The 21125-nt window shown below is 39.7% G+C and overlaps 1 long non-coding RNA gene across 1 annotated transcript in view; it reads left to right on the top strand.

The window, feature by feature from the left end:
• The window catches only part of LOC125117539 (uncharacterized), a 52092-nt gene that overhangs the window by 18303 nt on the left and 12664 nt on the right, over positions 1-21125 (top strand). The window contains exon 2 of the long non-coding RNA XR_007132649.1: positions 105-305. This is a non-coding gene — a long non-coding RNA (uncharacterized LOC125117539). The remainder of the gene's footprint in view (positions 1-104; positions 306-21125) is intronic.

The following is a 21125-nucleotide window of genomic DNA, read 5'->3' as shown; positions in this document are numbered from 1 at the left end:
ACAGTAAGAACCTTGAGATGGGGGAAATTATTCTGGATTATCCAGATGGGCACAATCTAATCACATGAACTCTTAAAGAACTTTTCTTGGTTGTGGTTTGGAAGGCAGGTCAGAGAGATTGCACATGAAAAAAGACTCAACCTGCTGCTTCTGGATTTAAAGAAGAAGGGACCATGAGCCAAGGAAGGCAGGTGGCCTCTGTAACCTGGAGAAGGAGAGGGAACAGATTCTCCCCCAGAGCCTCTAGGAAGGAACGCCTTAATCCTGGCCCAGTGGGACATGTTGAACTTCTCACCCATAGAACTGTAAGTTAATACTTTCCTGTTGTCTTAAGCCACTAAACTTATGGTAATTTGTTATAGCAACAATGGAAAACAAAAACCCTAGCATCTCAGCCACAAAGCTCTCCTTTGGTGACTCAAATACCTGTGCCTAATCTTTTCTTCACACATAAAACAGATTCAACTTCTGTCCTAGAGAGAAACCTCTCAAATCCCATCCATCTTTTCCATTTACATTGTCCAGCTCAAAGTCCAGGACTTAAGAAGCTACTCAGCCCTCTCCATCAGGCACAGATGTAGCCGAGTTATCTGCTCCCTGAAACCTGCTATATTGGGACTCAGTAGACAATACTCAGTCTCTACCTCTGAGTTCCTTGATGGGCTCCTCTGGCACCCTGGATGGCAAGATCTCTGCTCCAGGAGGATCTCCCATGCCCACTTTCACACAAACACCCCGACTCTGCCCTCTAGGAGGGTCTTCCTTGTGCTTCATCCTCCAGGGCCAAAAGGAAGTGGGCATTGAAAGAATTTGTACCATTTTGGTCTCCCACTTCTTCCTTTTCTGGGGTAGAGTTCCCAATGATTGCTTTGAAGGTTAAACAGTTTGGGTTTTTCCAAGTTTGCAGTTTCTTTGACAATATCCTTCTCCCCAAGGCTTGGTAGACTTTGCATTTATTTGCCTTCAGTCAATACCATTGGCAATTAACAATGGCAAGATATTGTTTAGATATAATTATTAAGCCTTAAGATTATTATTTATACCTTAAGATTATTAATTAATGAGCAAATAGAAACATAAAGATGTTGGGCTATGCCTGTCAGCTTCACAGAGACCCTAATGGGTTTTTCTTTAATGGTCTACCTCATGAAAATTAATAATGGGCATTTTAATTGGCAAAGTTTTGCAAAACAGAGGTGCCAGAGCCAGAATGACCTGCACCATGGCCAGCTTTCCCACAAATACATCCCTTTGGCTGTCTGGGGGACCAGGTGCCAAGACAGTCTCAGATCCAACCATGTAATTCTAGATATAGTGAAATAGGCTTTTGGGCTTCTCTTAATGATGGGGAAAGCCTTCAATATTTTGGTTAAGTTCAGAAGCACTTTTTATGTTTCATTGGCCTGTTTCCCAGTAGACATGAAAAAGGAGCTTAGAGAGCTTAACTTATGCCTTTGGACTTGAAGGGAAGCTTTGAGAAATGATCAGTGGTTTCCAAAGATGTATTTTTGAAGCTTTAGGATGAATTAGGTTATAAATAAACCAAATCTTATTTACATAGCAAAATGAGTATAATTTTTTCCTCTTCAGATTTTTTTAAATTCAGTTTTTGGCTAACACATCACTTTATTTAGTGTACAAGAATCCCCTCCCTTCATGGAAATGACCACATAATGGAACACACAACTTTAGAAAGACACTTTCTCTGCCCAGCTCTGGGCCTTTATAACCTGTGCTTTACACAGGGCCGCCTGACAGAGACAGTAGAAACCCCTAGATCTTTAATCTAGTCTGGTATTTTACACTATTTTGACTGACATCTTTCATTAGATCAAAGAGAAAAGGCTCTAATGAGACTTCATATCTGCTTTGGGACCTAACAGGCAACCATGAGAAATTTTAGTTGGAAGATGAAGATCAAGTGACTTTACATAAAAGGATTTGACGAACCTTTGCCCTACAATCTGAGCATCAGCCTTGTTCTCAGCGTTGTGACACATTTCTAAATATTTCATTTTGGCTCCCTCTCTGTCCTGAGACCCCCTTCAGAGTAACCTGCCTATGTGTCACTATCCTTTTTTTTTTTTTGGCTGCCTACAGCATATAGAATTCCTGTGTCAGGGATTAGATCTGAGCCACAGTGCAACCTAAACCACATCTGCAGTAACACAGGATCCTTAATCCAGGATGGGGAGCCAGGAATTGAACCTGTGTCCCAGCACTCCCAAACACCGCTGATTCTGTTGCACCACAGCAGGAACTCCTCTGTCACTATCTTTAGACTGGAGAAGGAATCCTCATCCCAGATGCTGACATGCCAGTCCTTCCTTAAAGGTTAAAATCAAACAAAATCCCTATATACTATTGATTTTTTTCCCTTTATCAAAACAGCAAAAATTAAAACAAGTAAACAAATGGCATTCTACTTCAGTTAGAAACCTGGGACAATCACGTCCATCTTTAAATTAATTGAACTAAGAAAATTATTTTTAAAAGAGGGTTGTTGAATGCAAAGAAGTCTAAAGAAACTAAACCCCAGAGAGGGAACAAATCCTGTGTGTGTGTATGGTGTGTGTGTGTGTGTGTGTGTGTGTGTGTGTGTGCGTGTGTGTACATATGATAATAGCAATGTAACTGAATATTATCAAAAAATTCACTCAAAAGTGTTATTTTTCCACCAAAAGTATAATAATTAACAATTAATTTCACAATTATTTAGTAACAACTTTTTAAATATTTAAGTTCATTATTGAAATATAGTTGATTTGCAGTTTTACTTTAGTATAATATATGTTGTATACAACATAGTGATTCAGTATTTTTTTTTTTCTTTTAGGACTGCGCCTGCAGCATATGAAAGTTCCCAGACCAGGGGTCAAATCGGAGCTGAGGCTGCCAGCCTATGCCTCAGCCGCAATGCCAGATTTGAGCCACCTCTGCAACCTACACCACAGCTCATGGCAACGATGCGAGATCCCCAACCCACCGAGCCAAGGCCGGGGACTGAACCCACATCTTCATGGATACTAGTTGGGTTTGTAACCCGCTGAGCCACAATGGAAATTCCGTGATTCAGTATTTTTGTAGACTATCCTCCATTGAAAGTTATTATATAATAATGGCTATATTTTCCTGTGCTGTGTAAAATTAACTTTTGCTGGATATGAGAATATAACTTCTAGTTTAGCTGCTAGACAGTCATGCCAATATTGTTGACATTTTTCTTTTCAGCACTTGACATAAATAAAAGAGTATCAAATAATTTTGTCAAGTTAAATAATAAAAGATAAACAGTTTTTATTTCATTCTCAAACTCCTGCTTACACACAGAAGCATGAGGAGCAAACATAAACAGCATTAATGAGGCCAACAGCAGCCCATGGCCATGCACAGACCACCCCTCGTAATGTGAGACCCAACAATAGAGCAGGAAAAGTCCTCAATTCCCAGCCTTCCATTAGCCGTAGTTCTATAGAACTGACCCATCATACATTTTGTGTACCTTCTATGAATTCAATGTCAAGCTACTTATGTGATACTCCTAAAAACCAAAACCCCAACAAGAGAAGTTAAATACTAAGAATAAGTTTTTGTTAGGTAGGGTTGAGCTTTAGCATGCTACATGTCGTTGCAATATTAAGAGCTTTTTGTTGTTTTTGTTGCTTTTTTTTTTTTTTTTTTTTTAATGGCTGCACCATATGTAGGATCCCAGGCCAGGGACTGAATCTGAGCCACAGCTTTGACCTACACCACAGCTGTAGCAATGCCTGATCCTTTAACCCACTGCACCACAGCAGGAACTTCAAGTTTTTTTAAACATTTCCCAGAGAACAATTTTTGTCCTGTTTGATGCGGTAGTGCCCCACTGAGAATGAATGCATCTATAAATGAATTTAAACCACTGATAGAAAAGATGGATGAAATGAATATTTGCAAGAAAGATATAGTTTCCCTTGAACTATAAAATTTTAAAAAAGATCGGGTGTTTCTGTTGTGGCTCAGCAGTAACAAACCTGACTGGTAACCATGAGGATGTGGGTTTGATCCCTGGCCTCACTTAGTGGACTAAGGATCTGTCGTTGCCATGAGCTGTGATATAGATTCCAGACATGGCTCAGATCCTGCATTGCTGTGGCTGTAGCATAAGCCGGCAGCTGCAGCTTTAACCTGGGAACTTTCACATGCCAAAGGTGTGGCCCTAAAAAGAAAAAAATTTTTTTTTAATTTCTTAGATGTAATTTTATATGTACAAGGGACAACTGCCTCCCCTTTAAAATTTTTTCCCTAGGTTGATAACACAAGTCAGTGTCCCCAAAACTCACTTAATAAAAATTCATTTTGGAGCACACTTTTCCAAGAGACTTCAGGGATCATGCAATGATGTCCAGCCCGAGATCTCTGAATAATTACAAAAGTAGTTATGGGTGTCATGAGCTATTTTCAGTATATCAAAATGCCAAGACAAAAATTTTTACTCTTGCTCAGCTTTTTCCCCCCTAATGTGGTTATAGGTCTTTGTTCCATAAAAACAGAACATCAGATTGTTGCTTAATTACCTGATGAAACTGACCTGTCCTTATAGCCCAATCACCTATCCTGCCCTCTCACTCCCAACACTTCACTCCTTTATGTCACTACCATTTCTGATCTCCCTTAGAGGTTTGTCGGAATTTTTAACAAAACAAACAAAAATGAAACATTAATTATTGCTCACTAAGTGACTCTTTCTAGACACAATATTTTGAAGCCCAAGCTCTCCATGGTTAAAAGTTATTAGCAGGAGGGCTTAGTGGTGAAAATGTTTCAACTATTGATCTGGTTTAACTTTCTATAGAGGATTAAAGAGGTCAAATGCATTTTCCAAGGTCATGCAACTGGTTAATGATGGAGGCAGGACCAAGTTCCAAATTTCTGGTCAAAATCTGTCATGCTTTTCACTACGTTAGTGTGTCCTCAGAGTGGACGGCATTAAACACTTGGGCTGTGGGTAGCATGAAGGGCATTTTCTATGGGCAGAGGTTAGTGGCTGCCGTCACACCCCCAGGCTTGTGAGAACTACTTCTGCATGCCTGCCTGTGTGCCAGGGCACTGTCATCAGCCCAGACATAGCAGAAGGCTTGGAGGCAAAATACTGCTGCAGCACAGATCCCTGAAAGCAAGCTCATGTTGTCCGTGACCACTGAGTTGTGCTGTGATGATTCTGGTTCACAACCAAGATGTCCCCAAGGCTCTGCAGGTCCCCAGGATGCCATATGAAGTATCAAAGTGTTATTATGCTTGGCACAGTTGTAGCATTTACTACATATGATGGCCTTGTTTTTTGGGTTTTGTTATTGTTGTTTTTTTTTTGTTTTGTTTTGTTTTTGCTTTTTAGGGCCGCACAGATGGCATATGGAGGTTCCCAGGCTAGGGGTTGAATCAGAGCTGCCTGCACCGGCCCACGCCACAGCCACAGCAATGCCAGATCCAAGCCATGCCTGAGAGCTATACCACAGCTCACGGCAATGCTGGATCCTTAATCTACTGAGCGAGGTCAGGGATCAAACCTGCATCCTCATGGATGCTAGTCAGATTCATTTCTGCTTAGCCACAACAGGAACTCTATGATGGCATTCTAAGGTGACAGTGTGACAACTCTCAATCAAAGACAATTGTTGGACTTGAAAATAAGTTTTCTGGAATACAATTTAATAGAAGACTCAAGGTCTAGGGTCATAGTGCTTGTTTTTATAGTTTACATTTGTCATAATTGTTTTACTTTTGCCTCAGCAAACCTCTGCTGACTGCTATGGTATGGCTCTCATTGATTTCTTTTTTTACATCTTTGAACTATTCAACCTTTGGAGTTCTTTAAAACAATTCATCATTTATGCATTTGTTTAATATGTTCATTGAGCACTTACTATGCACCAGATTTATGCCAGATACTGGAGAGACACTGGTGAAAGAACAGACATAAAACTTAGAGACTATAGAACTGATAGCACAAATAAATATGAAATTACAGCTGTGATAAGTGTCACTGAAGGGGGGTATGGTGACATCACAGTTTATTCAAGGCAGATTTGATGGAATTGGCGATAAAAGAATAGGATTCCTTGAGGAAGGAATGATTAAACAAAAGTATAAAGAAATAGCCTTTATATAGGCAAGGAAAGCAGAGAAGAGGCTTCCAGCAGAACAGCATGAACACAGAGGGTGGTTTAATGAAATGATGGCCAGTATTTCTGAAGGATGGACAGCGTCTGAGGTTCTTATATGAGATGATATGAGTCAGGACTGGGCATTTGCAGGCAGTGCTAGGCATTTGGCTTTATTATGAGCGCTCTTGAAAGACTTGACAGAGGTAGGGTGATCAAGATTCATGTTTTGGAAAATCGTTCTGTTCTGTGAGGAACAGACCAGAAGCCAAGGAGATACAGTAGAGCCCCCTTATCCATGGGGTTAGATTCCAAGACCCCCAGTGAATGCCTGAAATCAAAGCTAGTACTGAACCTTCTATATACTATGCTGTTTCCTATTCATACATATCTAGGATAAAATTTTGGTTATCTCTTGATGTGCTTAATTTATAAATAACTGATAAATAATGTTAGACATAAATAATAATAAAATTGAACAATTATAACAATATACTGTAATAAAAGTTATGTGAATGTGGTCTCTCTCTCAAAATATTGTACAAACTTAAAAGTTAACTAAGCACTTTTGCAGTTGGAGGTGGCAGAGCAAAAACAGCATGAATTTCTTTTTCCTTCTTCACGATTTCATGGATAGAAGATTTGTTCATACTGTAGACCTTGGCAACTTCAGCCTATGATTTTTTTTTCTTTCCTTAATAGTTCGAGAACTTTCACCTTTTCATTTAGAGGTAGCGCTTTATGTTTTCTCTTTGGTGGATCTGAATTGCCAGCATCACTACTCTTGTGCTTTGGGACCATTATTCAGTAAAATAAGGGTCCTTTGAACACAAGTACCAGGGATAGCTGGTAACCAGAGGATTACTAAGTGACCAATGGGAGAGAGATTCACTGGGGTGACTCACAGTCTGGACTGGACAGAGCAGGATGGAACGAGATTTCATCAGGCTATTCAGAATGATGCACAATTTTAGATTTAGATATTGTTGATTTCTGGAATTTTCCATTTAAAAATTTCAGGCTGAGGGTAACTAAAAGCATGGAAAGTGAAATCCCAGACAAGGATGGACTACTGTATTGAGATCTATGAGGAGGTTTTGTTTTTTTTTTTTAGGAAAACATATTAATTGTTCACTGGGGACAGAAAATAAAATCTTAGCTATTGCAGTGGTTTGTGATGCTCCAAAGTTCGCCTAACAGATAGAATCTTATTCTTTATTATTTTATTTCTCTCATTTAGGTTTTGGCGTTGTTTTGAGTTTTCACATGAGCAGCAGTGGCACTGAATTCATGGAAGATACACAAAATATATGCAAGGTCAGTGCTGTGTAGCTAAAGGAAATACCTAGCTGTGACTGGGAACTTTCTCTTGCATGACTATCCAATCTTGAATTCATATTTGCGAAGATGCCCTGAGCATGGCTTTGAGCTGCTATTGGCCACCTTGTAGATATTGTCTATGGTATTTTAAATATTTTTTAAAATGATAGCTGATGTATAGTGTTCTGTCAATTTGTGCTGTGCAGGAAAGTAACCCAGTCATATATATTTTTTTCTTTTTCTCACATTATCCACCATCATGTTCCATCACAAGTGGCTAGACAGAGTTTCTTGTGCTATACACCAGGATCCATTGCTTATCCAGTCCAAATGCAATAATTTGCATATACTAACTCCAAACTCCCAGGCCATCCCACTCCCTCCCTCTTAAACACAAGTCTGTTCTCCATGTCCATGAGTTTTTCATTTTTCTTTTTTTTTCTATAGATAGGTTCATTTGTGCCATATTTTCGATTCCAGATATAGTAATATTGCACAGTATTTGTTTTTCTCTTTCTGACTTACTTCCCTTAGTATGAGAGTCTCTAGATCCATCCATGTTGCTGCAAGTGGCATTTTTATGGCTGAGTAGTACTCCATTGTGTATACATACTGCATCTTCTTAATCCATTCATCTGTTGATGGACGTTTAGGTTGTTTCCATGTCTTGGCTATTGTGAATAGTGCTGCTATGAACATAGGGGAAAGTTTTGGAAACTGGAAAGTTTTGTCTAGATATATGCTGCTATGAACATAGGGGAAAGTTTTAGAAGTCTACAAAGTTTTGTCCAGATATATGCCCAAGAGTGGGATTGCTGGATCTTATGGTAGTTCCATATTTAGTTTTCTGAGGTACCTCCATACTGTTTTCCATAGTGGTTGTACCAGTTTACATTCCCACCAAGACTGTAGGAGGGTTCCCTTTTCTCCACACCCTCTCCAGCATTTGTTACTTGTGGACGTATTAATGACAGCCATTCTGACTGGTGTGAGGTGGTACCTCATAGTAGTTTTGATTTTCATTTCTCTAATAATCAGTGATGTTGAGCATTTTTGCATATGCTTGTTGACCATCTGTATATCTTCTTTGGTGAAATGTCTATTCAGGTCTTTTGCCCATTTTTCAATTGGGTTGTTTGTTTTATTTGCTGTTGAGTTGTATAAGTTGTTTGTATATTTTAGAGATTAAGCCCTTGTTGTTTGCACCATTTGAAACTATTTTCTCCCATTACATGGGTTGTCTTTTTTTTTTTTTTTATGGTTCACTTTGCTGTGCAAAAGCTTGTCAATTTGATTAGGTCTCGTTGGTTTATTTTTGTTTTTATTTCTGTTGCCTTGGGAGACTGATGTGAGAAAACATTTGTACAGTAGACGTCAAAGAATGTTTTGCCATTGTTCTCTTCTAGGAGTTTGATGGTGTCTTGTCTTATGTTTACATCCTTAAGTCAATTTGAGTTTATTTTTGTGCATGCTGTGAGGTGTGTTCCAGTTTCGCTGATTTGCATGCAGCTGTCCAGGTTTCCCAGAACTACTTGCTGAAGAGACTTTTTCCCATTTTGTATTCTTGCCTCCTTTATTGAAGATTAATTGACATTAGGTGTCTCGGTTCACTTCTAGGTTCTCTCTTCTGTTCCATTGATCAGAATGTCTGTTTTAGTACCAGTACCACCCTGTCTTGATTACTGTGGCTTTGTAATATTGCCTGAAGTCTGGGAGAGTTATGCCTCCTGCTTGGTTTTTGTTCCTCAGGATTGTTTTAGAAATTCTGGGTCTTTTATGGTTCCATATAAGTTTTTGGATTGTTTGTTCTGGTTCTGTGAAAAAATGTCATGGGTAAATTGATAGGGATTGCATTGAATCTCTAGATTGCTTTGGGTAGTATGGTCATTTTTACAATATTAATTTTTCCAACCCAGGAGCATGGTACATCTTTCCATTTCTTTGAATCCTCTTTAATTCCTTGATTAATGTTTTATAGTTTGCAGCATATAAACCTTTCACCTCCTTGGTCAGGTTTATTCCCAGGTTTTTTATTTTTAGGGGTGCAATTTAAAAGGTATTGTATTTTTGTAGTACTTTTCTGATGTTTCATTGTTAGTATACAGAAATGCGAGTGATTTCTGAATGTTAATCTTATATCCTCCTACTTTGCTGAATTTGTTGGTCAGGTCAAGTAATTTTTGGGTTGAGTCCTTAGGGTTTTCTATATATAATATCATGTCACCTGCATACAGTGACAATTTTACCTCTTTTCTTCCTATTTGTATGCCTTTTATTTCCTTTGTTTGATTGCTGAGGCTAGGACTTCCAATATTATGTTGAATAACAGTGGATAGAGTGGGCATCCTTATCTTGTTCCAGATTTTAGTGAGAAGGCTTTCAGTTTTTCTCCATTGAGTATTTTATTTGCTGTGAGTTTGTCATAAATGGCTTTTATTATGTTAAGGTATGTTCCCTCTATACCCACTTTGGTAAGAGTTTTTATCTTCATGATATGGATGTTGAACTTTGTCAAATGTTTTTTCTTCATGCATTGAGATGATCATAGGGTTTTTGACTTTTCTTTTTTTAATGTGGTATATGATGTTTATGATTTGCATATGTTGAACCATCCTTGTGAACTCAGGATGAAACCCCTTTGGTCATTGTGTATGATCTTTTTTATATGTTGTTGGATTTGGTTTACTAAAATTTTGTTAAGAATTTCTGCATCTATATTCATCAAGATATTGGCCTATAATTTTATTTTTTGGTAGTATCTTTGTCTAGTTTTGGTATTAGGGTGATGGTGGCACTATGGGATGTCTTTGGGAGTGTTCTTTCCTCAGTCTTTTGGAAAAGTTTAAGCAGGGTGGGTATAAGTTCTTTGCTTGGTAGAATTTGCCTGTGAAGCCATATGGTTCTGGACTTTTGTTTTTAGGGAGTATTTTTTATTACAACTTCAATTTCATTTCTAGTTATTGGTCTGTTTAATTAATGTTTCTTCTTGGTTCAGTTTTGGTGGGCTGTATGTCTCTAGAAAGTTGACCATTTCTTCTAGGTTTTCAAATTTGTTGGCATGTAATTGTCCATCATATTCTGTTACGGTTTTAGAATTTCTGCAGTTGGGATTTCTGTTGGGATTTCTCCTTTTTCATTTCTTATTTTGAGTTCTTTCTCTCCTCTTCTTGGTGAGTCTGGCCAGAGGTTTATCAATTTTGTTTACCCTTTCAATGAACCAGCTCTTGGTTTTATTGATTTTTTCTATTGTTTTTTGAATCTCTATTTTATTGATTTCCTCTCTGACCTTTATGATTTACTGCCTTCTGCTGACTTTAGGTTTCATTTGTTCTTCTTTTTCTAATTCCTTTAGGTTGCTGCTTAAGTTGTTGATTTGAGATTTTTCTTCTTTTCTGAGAAAGTCTTATATTTCTATGAACTTCCCTTTAAGAACTGCTTTTGGAGCATCCTATAGATTTTGAATGGTTGTATTTTCATTATCGTTTATCTTGAGTTATTTTTATTTATTTAATATTTTTTTTATTTTCCCACTGTACAGCAAGGGGGTCAGGTTATCCTTACATGTATACATTACAATTACATTTTTTCCCCACCCTTTCTTCTGTTGCAACATGAGTATCTAGACATAGTTCTAAATGCTATTCAGCAGGATCTCCTTGTAAATCTATTCTAAGTTGTGTCTGATAAGCCCAAGCTCCTGATCCCTCCCATTCCCTCCCCCTCCCATCAGGCAGCCACAAGTCTCTTCTCTAAGTCCAAGATTTTCTTTTCTGAGGAGATGTTCATTTGTGCTGGATATTAGATTCCAGTTATAAGTGATATCATATGGTATTTGTCTTTGTCTTTCTGGCTCATTTCACTCAGTATGAGATTCTCTAGTACCATCCATGTTGCTTGCAAATGGCATGATGTCATTCTTTTTTACGGCTGAGTAGTATTCCATTGTGTATATACCACCTCTTCCGAATCCAATCATCTGTCGATGGACATTTGGGTTGTTTCCATGTCCTGGCTATTGTGAATAGTGCTGCAATGAACATGCGGGTGCACGTGTCTCTTTTAAGGAGAGTTTTGTCCAGATAGATGCCCAAGAGTGGGATTGTGGGGGTCATATGGTAGTTCTATGTATAGATTTCTAAGGTATCTCCAAACTGTTCTCCATAGTGGCTGTACCAGTTTACATTCCCACCAACAGTGTAGGAGGGTTCCCTTTTCTCCACAGCCCCTCCAGCACTTGTTATTTGTGGATTTATTAATGATGGCCATTCTGACTGGTGTGAGGTGGTATCTCATGGTAGTTTTGATTTGTATTTCTTTTAAAACCAGCGATGTTGAGCATTTTTTCATGTGTTTGCTGGCCATCTGTATATCTTCTTTGGAGAAATGTCTATTCAGGTCTTTTGCCCATTTTTCCATTGATTGATTGGTTTTTTTTTGCTGTTGGGTTGTATAAGTTGTTTATATATTCTAGAGATTAAGCCCTTGTCGGTTGCATCATTTGAAACTATTTTCTCCCATTCTGTAAGTGGTCTTTTTGTTTTCTTTTTGGTTTCCTTTGCTGTGCAAAAGCTTTTCCGTTTGATGAGGTCCCATAGGTTTATTTTTGCTCTAATTTCGATTGCTTTGGGAGACTGACCTGAGAAAATATTCATGCTGTTGATGTCAGAGAGTGTTTGGCCTATGTTTTCTTCTAGGAGTTGATGGTGTCCTGTCGTATATTTAAGTCTTTCAGCCATTTGGAGTTTATTTTTGTGCATGGTGTGAGGGTGTGTCCTAGTTTCATTGCTTTGCATGCAGCTGCCCAGGTTCCCAGCAATGCTTGCTGAATAGACTTTCTTTTTCCCATTTGATGTTCTTGCCTCCCTTGTCAAAGATTAATTGACCATAGGTGTCAGGGTTTATTTCCGGATTCTCTATTCTGTCCCATTGGTCTGTCTGTCTGTTTTGATACCAGTACCACACTGTTTTGATGACTGTGGCTTTGTAGTATTTCTTGAAGTCTGGGAGGGTTCTGCCTCCTGCTTGGTTTTTGTTTCTCAGGATTGCTTTGGCGATTCTGGGTCTTTTGTGGTTCCCTATAAATGTTTGGATTGTTTGTTCTAGTTCTGTGAAAAATGTCCTGGGTAATTGATAGGGATTGCATTGACTCTGTAGATTGCTTTGGGTAGTATGGCCCTTTCTACAATATTGATTTTCCCAATCCAGGAACATGGAATATCTTTCCATTTCTTTACATCTTCTTTGATTTATTTGATTAAAGTTTTATAGTTCTCGGCATATAGGTCCTTTACCTCCTTGGTCAGGTGTATTCCGAGGTATTTGATTTTGTGAGGTACAATTTTAAAAGGTATCATATTTTTGTATTTCTTTTCTAATGTTTCATTGCTGGTATACAGAAATGCAACTGACTTCTGAATGTTAATCTTATATCCTGCTACTTTGCTGAATTTATTAATCAGTTCAAGTAGTTTTGGGGTTGAGTCCTTAGGGTTTTCTATGTATAGTATCATGTCATCTGCATACAGTGACAGTTTTGATCTCTTCTCTTCCTATATGGATGCCTTTTATTTCTTTGTTTGTCTAATTGCTGTGGCTAGGACTTCCAAAGCTATGTTGAAGAGCAGTGGTGAGAGTGGGCATCCCTGTCTTGTTCCAGATTTGAGGGAGAAGGCTTTCAGTTTTTCCCCATTGAGGATTATATTTGCTGTGGGTTTCTCATAAATGGCTTTGATTATATTCAGGAATGTTCCCTCTATACCCACTTTGGCAAGGGTCTTGATCATGAATGGATGTTGGACTTTGTGACATGCTTTTTCTGCATCTATTGAGATGATCATATGATTTTTGACTTTTCTTTTGTTAATGTGGTGTATGATGCTGATTGATTTGCATATGTTGAACCATCCTTGTGAACCTGGGATGAACCCAACCTGGTCATGGTGTATAATTTTTTTGGTATGTTGTTGGATTCGGTTGGGTAAGATTTTGTTGAGAATTTTGGCATCTACATTCATCAATGATATTGGGTGATAGTTTTCTTTTTTGGTGGTATCTCTGTCTGGTTTTGGAATGAGGGTGATGGTGGCATCATAGACTGTCTTTGGGAGTATTCCTTCTTCTTCAACCTTTTGAAAGAGTTTAAGGAGGATGGGCACCAATTGCTCTATATATGTTTGATAGAATTCACCTGTGAAGCCATCAGGTCCTGGACTTTTATTTGTAGGGAGTGATTTTATGACCTCTTCAATTTCATTCCTAGTGATGGGTCTGTTCAGTTGGTCTGTTTCTACTTGATTCAGTTTTGGCAGGCTGTAAGATTCTAGAAATTGTCCATTTCTTCCAGATTGTCAAACTTGTTGCCGTAGAGTTGTTCGTAGTATTCTCTTATGGTTCTTTGTATTTCTGCTGTATCCGTTGTGATTTCTCCTTTTTCATTTCTAATTTTGGTTATTTGGGTTCTTTCTCTCCTCCTTTTAGTGAGTCTGGCCAGGGGTTTGTCAATTTTGTTCACCTTTTCAAAGAACCAGCTCTTGGTCTTGTTAATTTTCTCTATTGTTTTTTGAGTCTCTATTTTATTGATTTCTTCTTTGATCTTTATAATTTCCTTCCTTCTGCTGACTTTAGGACTTTTTTTGTTCTTCTTTTTCTAATTTGTGTATGTTGAGGGTTAAGTTGTCAATTTGGGATCTTTCTTCTTTTTTGAGAAAGGCGTGTATTGCTATAAATGTCCCTCTGAGCACTGCTTTCGCAGCATCCCATAGGTTTTGAGCGGTTGTGTCTTCATTATCATTTGTTTCAAGGTAGTTTTTAATTTCCTTCTTGATTTCCTCATTGACCCATTGGTTTTTTAGTAGCATGTTGTTTAGTCTCCATGCAGTAGGTTTTTTTCTCTTTCCTTTTCCCATGGTTGATTTCTAATTTCATGGCATTGTGGTCAGAGAAGATACTTGAGATAATTTCTATGCTCCTAAATTTATTGAGATTCGCTTTGTGTCCCAATATGTGGTCGATTCTTGAGAATGTTCCATGAGCATTTGAGAAGAATGTGTATTCTGCTTTTTTTTGGATGTAGTGTCCTGAAGATATCAATTCAGTCTAACTTTTCTATTGTTTCCTTTAGGATCTCTGGTGCTATATTGGTTTCTGTCTAGAGGATCTGTCCATTGATGTGAGGGGGGCATTAAGGTCTCCTACTATGGTTGTATTCTCATCAATATCTCCCTTATGTCTGTTAATATTTGTTGTATGTATCTGGGTGCTCCTATATTTGGGGCATATGTGTTGATGATAGTAACATCCTCTCCTTGGATGGATCCCTTAATCATTAAATAGTGTCCTTCTTTGTCTTTCTTTATGTCTTGTGTTTTAAAGTCTATTTTGTCTGATATGAGCATTGCGACTCCTGCTTTTCTGTCATGTCTATTGGCATGAAATATTTTTCCCCCACCCTTTCACTTTCAATCTATATGTATCTTTTGTCCTAAGGTGAGTTTCTTGTAGGCAGCAGATTGAAGGTTTTTGCCTTTTTATCCACTCAGCCACTCTGTGTCTTTTGATTGGGGCATTCAGTCCATTGACATTTAAGGTGATAATTGATAGATGATTATTTATTGCCATTTGAACCTCGTGTTCCAGTTGATTGAAGGTTCTCCATTCTTCCTTTGTTTTTTTTTTTTTTTTTGGTTGGATGGTCTGCTGTTATTATCTGCTTGAGCGTTTTTATTTATTTATTTATTTATTTTTTTGCAAATGCAATATTTGGTTTTGGCTTGTGGTTGCCCTGTTTGTTAAGTATGCTAACCCCTTCCCATAATTGTGTGTTTTAGCCTGATGGTCCTGTAAGTTCAAACACTTCATTACTATATTAAAATTAAGAAGAGAAACATACAACCAAACAAAAAGGATTATTTACTTCCTAACATCCCTTGCCCACATTTTATGGTTTTGATGACTCTTTTTTATTTTTTTCTTTTTAATTTTATTTTGTGTGAAGCGTGTTCATGATTAAATCTGTATGCTGGCTTATTTGAGTGACTGCTCTCTGATTGCAGTTTCCTCAATCCTAGTTCTTCCTCTTCTTCTTTTTTTTTCTTTTCTTTTTTCTTCCCTTTCCTTCCTTTCTTTTTGGTTTAGAGAAGCCCTTTCAATATTCCTTTAGCCTGGGTTTTGTGCTGCTGTATTCTTTAAGTTTTTGTTTGTTGGAAAAAATTTTTATTTCCCCTTCTATTTTAAATGATATTTTTGCTGGATAGAGTATTCTAGGTTGCATATTTTTTCCTTTGAGCACTTTAAATATCTCTTGGCCATTCCCTCCTGGCCTGTAGTGTTTCTGTAGAGAAATCAGCTGATAATCTTACGGGGGTTCCCTTGTAGGTAACATTCTGTTTTTCTCTTGCTGCCTTTAGGATCCTCTCTTTATCACTAACTTTGGCCATTTTTATTATGATGTGTCTTGCTGTGGGTCTATTTGGGTTCAGTTTGTTTGGGGCCCTCTGTGCTTCTTGTATCTTGAACCCAGCATCCTTTAGATTTGGGAAGTTTCCAGTGATAATTTCTTCAAATATATTTTCCATCCCCTTATCTTTTTCTACTCCTCTGGAATTCCTATTATGTGTAGATTGGCCCACTTTTTATTATCCCATAGGTCTCTTATATTGCTTTCAGTTTTTTGCTTTGGTTTTCTGTCTGCTGACCTGATTGGGTGATTTCCATTATTCTATCTTCCATATCACTGATTCGTTCTTCTGCATTATTCATTCTGGTTTTTACTGCCCTTAGTTCAGTTTGCATCTCTGCAAATGAATGTTCTAGTTTTTCTTGGCTCCTCCTTATATGTTCTAGTTCCTTTCTGAGGGTATCTGCATTACTGTTCATATCTTCTCTTAATTCCTTCCGTATTTTCACTATTTCTCTTTTGAACTCCAGGTCTGTCAGACTGCAGAGATCTGTTTCATTGTTGACTGTTTTAGGTGAGTTCTCCTGTTGGTTTGACTGGGGGTGGTTTCTCAGCTTCTTCATCTTGCTTGTTGTTTTCTTTCTCCTGAGGGAGTTGTACTCTCTGTTATTGGGCAGTGTTTGCCTTGTCACTGCCGTGGAATATTTCCTGAGGGCTGGCATTGTTGGTCAATGTTTTTTGAGGCAGTGTGGCTTTTCTGGAGTGTTGATGGGGCTAACAGTGTTTCTTTGAAGCAAAGGAGGGCTTCCTGAGGTCAGACAGGACTGGGAGGTCCACACCACGATGGTAGCAGATTTCACTTGGTCATGCAGAGCTTGCTCTCTGGTGGGGTTCTTGCAGGGGGTTGGCGGTGTTGGGCAGCTGTTCCTCAGGAGTGCAGCACCCCCTGGGGGCTGGAGCAGCTATCTGGGTCACTGAGAACCTAAGAGGCTCTTCTCTAGGGCAGCCCAACTCAGAAGGATGGCCTGAGAATGTAGACAGATCTTTTCACAGTCTGGCCGAGCTTGTTGCAGCTTTTCTGGGCTGCAGGGGCACTTCCAGGGGGCTGGTGGTGCTGAGCAGCTATTCCGCAGGAGTGGGGCACCCCCTGGGGGCTTGGGAGGGTAGCAGGGCCACTGGAAACCCAAGAGGCTCCTCCTCAGGGCAGCCCGACTCAGAAGACTGTCTGAGATCTTTTCCCGACTCGGCCGAGCTTGTTGCAGCTTTTCTGGGCTGTAGGGGGTCCTGCCTGGAGCTGGCAGTCCTATGCAGCTGGTCCACTAGGTCTCAGCACCCCCTGGGGGCTTGGGCAGGTAGCAGGGCCGTTGGAGACCCAAGAGGCTCCTCCCCGGGGCAGCCCGACTCAGAAAAACCGTCTGAGATCTTTTCCTGACTCGGCCAGCCTTGTTGCAGCTTTTCTGGGCTGCAGGCCTTTTCTCGGGGACTGGTGGTGTTTTGGTGCTGCTCTGCGGAAGTGTAGCCCCTCCAAAGGGCAAGCAGGCCTGTGCAGGGACAGCCCCTGTGGTGGTAGGCTTCAGGCAGTTGTTGAGGCCAGCCCTCCTGGATGGCAGGCAGCCCCAGGTCCGGTGAGAGTGTAGGGGGTGGCGGGGGTGGGGGGAGGGGATGCACTGGGAAGCACAGCTTTCTGCTAGCTAGCGGGCCTGTAAGCTTGCTGTGGCATGGGGGGTATTCTATGGGGACCCACCCCTTCTTCTCTCCCCTCCCCAGCACGGGCGCAGACCAGGCTCTTCTCCCAGGTTCCCTCTGATGCAGCTTTTCACTTCCCCGCCCCTAGAGTATTGTTCCCTTCCTCTGTGACAGCTTTGTTTTCTAGTCTCCCAGGCAGTCTCTGCCCCGTCAAATGGTTTCTAGACCTCCCAAGCAGTTTCCGCTCCACCCCGCCCCCCCAGCCTGTTCTCAGGGTCTAACCTCTGGAGCCTAGGTCTCAGTGCCCAGCTCCCACCCAGGTGTCCCCCGGCCCTTTCCCAGGGACTAACCTCTGGAGCCGGGGATTCGGTGCCCAGCCCCCACCCAGGCGTCTCAATTTTTGGTGACTGTGCCCGTAGTTCAGATGGTCCGTTGGGTTCTTGATCGGCTTTTCCATACTCCAACTTACTGCTGCACTCTTCTCTGCATCTGGAGATTCCTCCGGTTGTTTGATCTTTCCCTCTGTAGGTGACTTTCCAGGGTGCGGGATCCCTTTCTCCTCCACAGTTCCCTTTCGGGAGCACCCGTCCCACTCGGATTCACCTTCTCTCACTCTCCTCTTTTCTCCCGTTCTGCCCAGTAATGTCACGAACTTCTTGCCATTATTGGAGTTTAGGTTCCTCTGCCAGCGATTTGTTGCTGTTCTGTGCGAGTCATTTATTCTGTAGATGTGCTTTTTTGTTGTGTTTGTGGGAGAGAGCGAGCGTGTCCCCCTACTCCTCTGCCATCTTGTCCTCTCTCTTGAGTTATTTTTTAATTTCCCTTTTGATTTCCTCATTGACCCATTGGTTTTAGTAGCATGTTGTTTAGTCTCCATGTAAACAGTAATGTCCTGAATATGTCAATTAAGTCTAACTTTTCAATTATGTCATTTAGGATCTCTGTTGCCTTATTTATTTTCTATCTGGAGGATCTGTACATTGATGTGAGTGGGGTGTTAAAGTCTCCTAATATTATTGTATCCTCATCAATTTCCCCTGTTATATCTGTTAGTATTTCTTGTCTGCATTTGGGTGCTCCTATATTAGGGGCATATATATTGATGATTGTAATATCCTCTTCTTGAATGGATCCTTTATCATTAAATGTGTTCTTTGTCTTTCTTTATGGGTTTCATTTTAAAGTCTATTTTGTCTGATATGAGGATTTCAACTCCTGCTTTCCTATCTTTTCCATTCACATGAAATATCTTTTTCCATCCTCTCACTTTTAATTTATATGTGTCCTTTCCCCTAAGGTGAGTTTCTTGTAGGCAGCATATTGTAGGCTCTTGCTTTGTTATCCAATCTGCCACTCTGTGTCTTTTGATTGGGACATTCAGTCCATTGACATTTAAGGTAATTATTGATAAGTATGTATTTATTGCCATTTTAAACCTTGTTTTCTAGTTGATTCTATGTTTCTCCTTTGTTTCTTTTTTTTTGGTAGGATGACTTCTTTTTATTTTATGCTTGTGTCCTCTTTTTAGTTTTTATGGATATAATATTTGGTTTTGATTTTAGGTTGCACTGTTTTTCAAGTATGTTAACCCCTTCCTATATCTGCTTGCTTTAGCATGATAGTTATATAGGCTCAAAACACATTAAAAAAAAAAGAGAGCCTAGATTTTCTTACTTCCTTTCCACACATTTTATGATTTTTATTTTTACTTTTTTGTATTTTCAGGGCCACACCTGTGGCATATGGAGGTTTCCAGGCTAGGGGTCCAGTTGGAGCTGTAGCTGCCAGCCTATGCCAGAGCCACAGCAATGCAGGATCCGAGCTGCATCTGCGACGTACACCACAGTTCAAGGCAGCACCATATCCTTAACCCACTGACCAGGGCCAGGGATGGAACCCACATCCTCATGGATACTATTTGGATTCGTTAACCATTGAGTCATAACAGGAACTCCACATTTTATGATTTCAAAGTCCTTTATTAACATCTTCATCTTTGTCCTTTTGCTCTTCCTTGTGTTTATCATGACTTTTATAAGTTTTTTTCCTTTTAGATCTGTATACTGGCTTATTTAAGTGATTGCTTTCCAGTCGTGATTTCCTCCATCCTATTTCTTCTTACTTCTTTTTTATTTAGAGAAGTCCTTTCAGTATTTCTTTAAGAATGGGTTTAGTATTGCTGTACTCTTTTAGTTTTTCTTTTTTGAAGAAAGCCTTTATTTCTCCTTCTATTTTGACTGATATTCTTGCTGGGTAGAGTATTCTAGTCTGCAAATTTTTCCGTTTAGAACTTTGAAAATATCTTGCCACTCTCTTCTGGCCTGTAGTGTTTCTGTAGAGAAATCAGCTGATAGCCTTATGGGTGTTCCCTTATAATTAATGCTTTGTTTTTCTTTTGCTGCCTTTAGAATCCTCTCTTTATCCTTTTGCTATTTCTGCTATAATGTAACTTGGTGTGGGCCTTTTTGGGTTCAACTTGTTTGGGGCTCTCTGTGCTTCCTTTATCTTGATATCTGTTTCCTTTAGATTTGGAAAGTTTTCAGCCATAACTTCTTCAAATATATTTTCAATCTCTTTTTCTTTTTCCTCTCCTTCTGGAATTCCTATTACACATAGACTGGCCTGCTTTGTTATCACATAGATCTCTCATATTACTTTCATTTTTTTTTTGTCTTTTTGCTATTTCTTGGGCCACTCCCATGGCATGTGGAGATTCCCAGGCTAGGGGTCAAATCGGAGCCGTAGCCACCGGCCTACGCCAGAGCCACAGCAATGCAGGATCCGAGCCGTGTCTGCATCCTACACCACAGCTCAGGGCAACACCAGATCATTAACCCACTGAGCAAGGGCAAGGACCGAACCAGCAACCTCATGGTTCCTAGTCGGATTCGTTAACCACTGCACCACGACGGGAACTCCTACTTTCATGTTTTTTCATTTGTCTGCTGTCCTGATGGGGTGATTGCCATTATTCTATCTTCCAAGTCACTAATTTATTCCTCTACATTATTCATTCTGCTCTTCCTTGCCTTTAACTGAGCTCGCATCTCTGCAAATGAATTTTCTAATTTTTATTGGCTCTTTCATATATTTTCTAGTTCCTTTCTCAAGTAATCTGCATTACTGCTCATATCTACTCTTAATTCCTTCATATTTGCTCTTAATTCCTTTAGTATTTCACTATCTCCTTTTGACCTTGTGTCTGTTAGACTGCACAGGTCGGTTTCATTGTTTGCTCCTTCAGGTGAATTCTTCTGTTCTTTTAACTGGGAATGTTTCCTGAGCTTCTTCATTGTGCTTATATTTTTCTTATTCTGTGAGTTTAGGGAAAATAGCTACTGTAGTCTTGGAGGGCTATTTATATTCCTGAGTGTCCCTGGGTATTTGGGGGGGCTTACTATTTATTTTTAGGGTGCAATGCATGCTTCCAGGGAGATGGAGGCAATGGGCAGGGCCAGTAGCCAGTGCCTGGTTGCTGGACCCTTGACAGTGACAAGGACCCACTGGAAGGTGTTACAGGCTTCTCCTAGCTCCATGGCCCTGGGAAGTGACAGTGATTTTCAGGCAGGGCTAGGCGGCACCTG

This window comes from Phacochoerus africanus, chromosome 2 (assembly GCF_016906955.1).
Source record: "Phacochoerus africanus isolate WHEZ1 chromosome 2, ROS_Pafr_v1, whole genome shotgun sequence".
Taxonomy (NCBI): Eukaryota; Metazoa; Chordata; class Mammalia; order Artiodactyla; family Suidae; genus Phacochoerus; species Phacochoerus africanus.
This window is presented reverse-complemented; position numbering and strand designations above follow the sequence as displayed.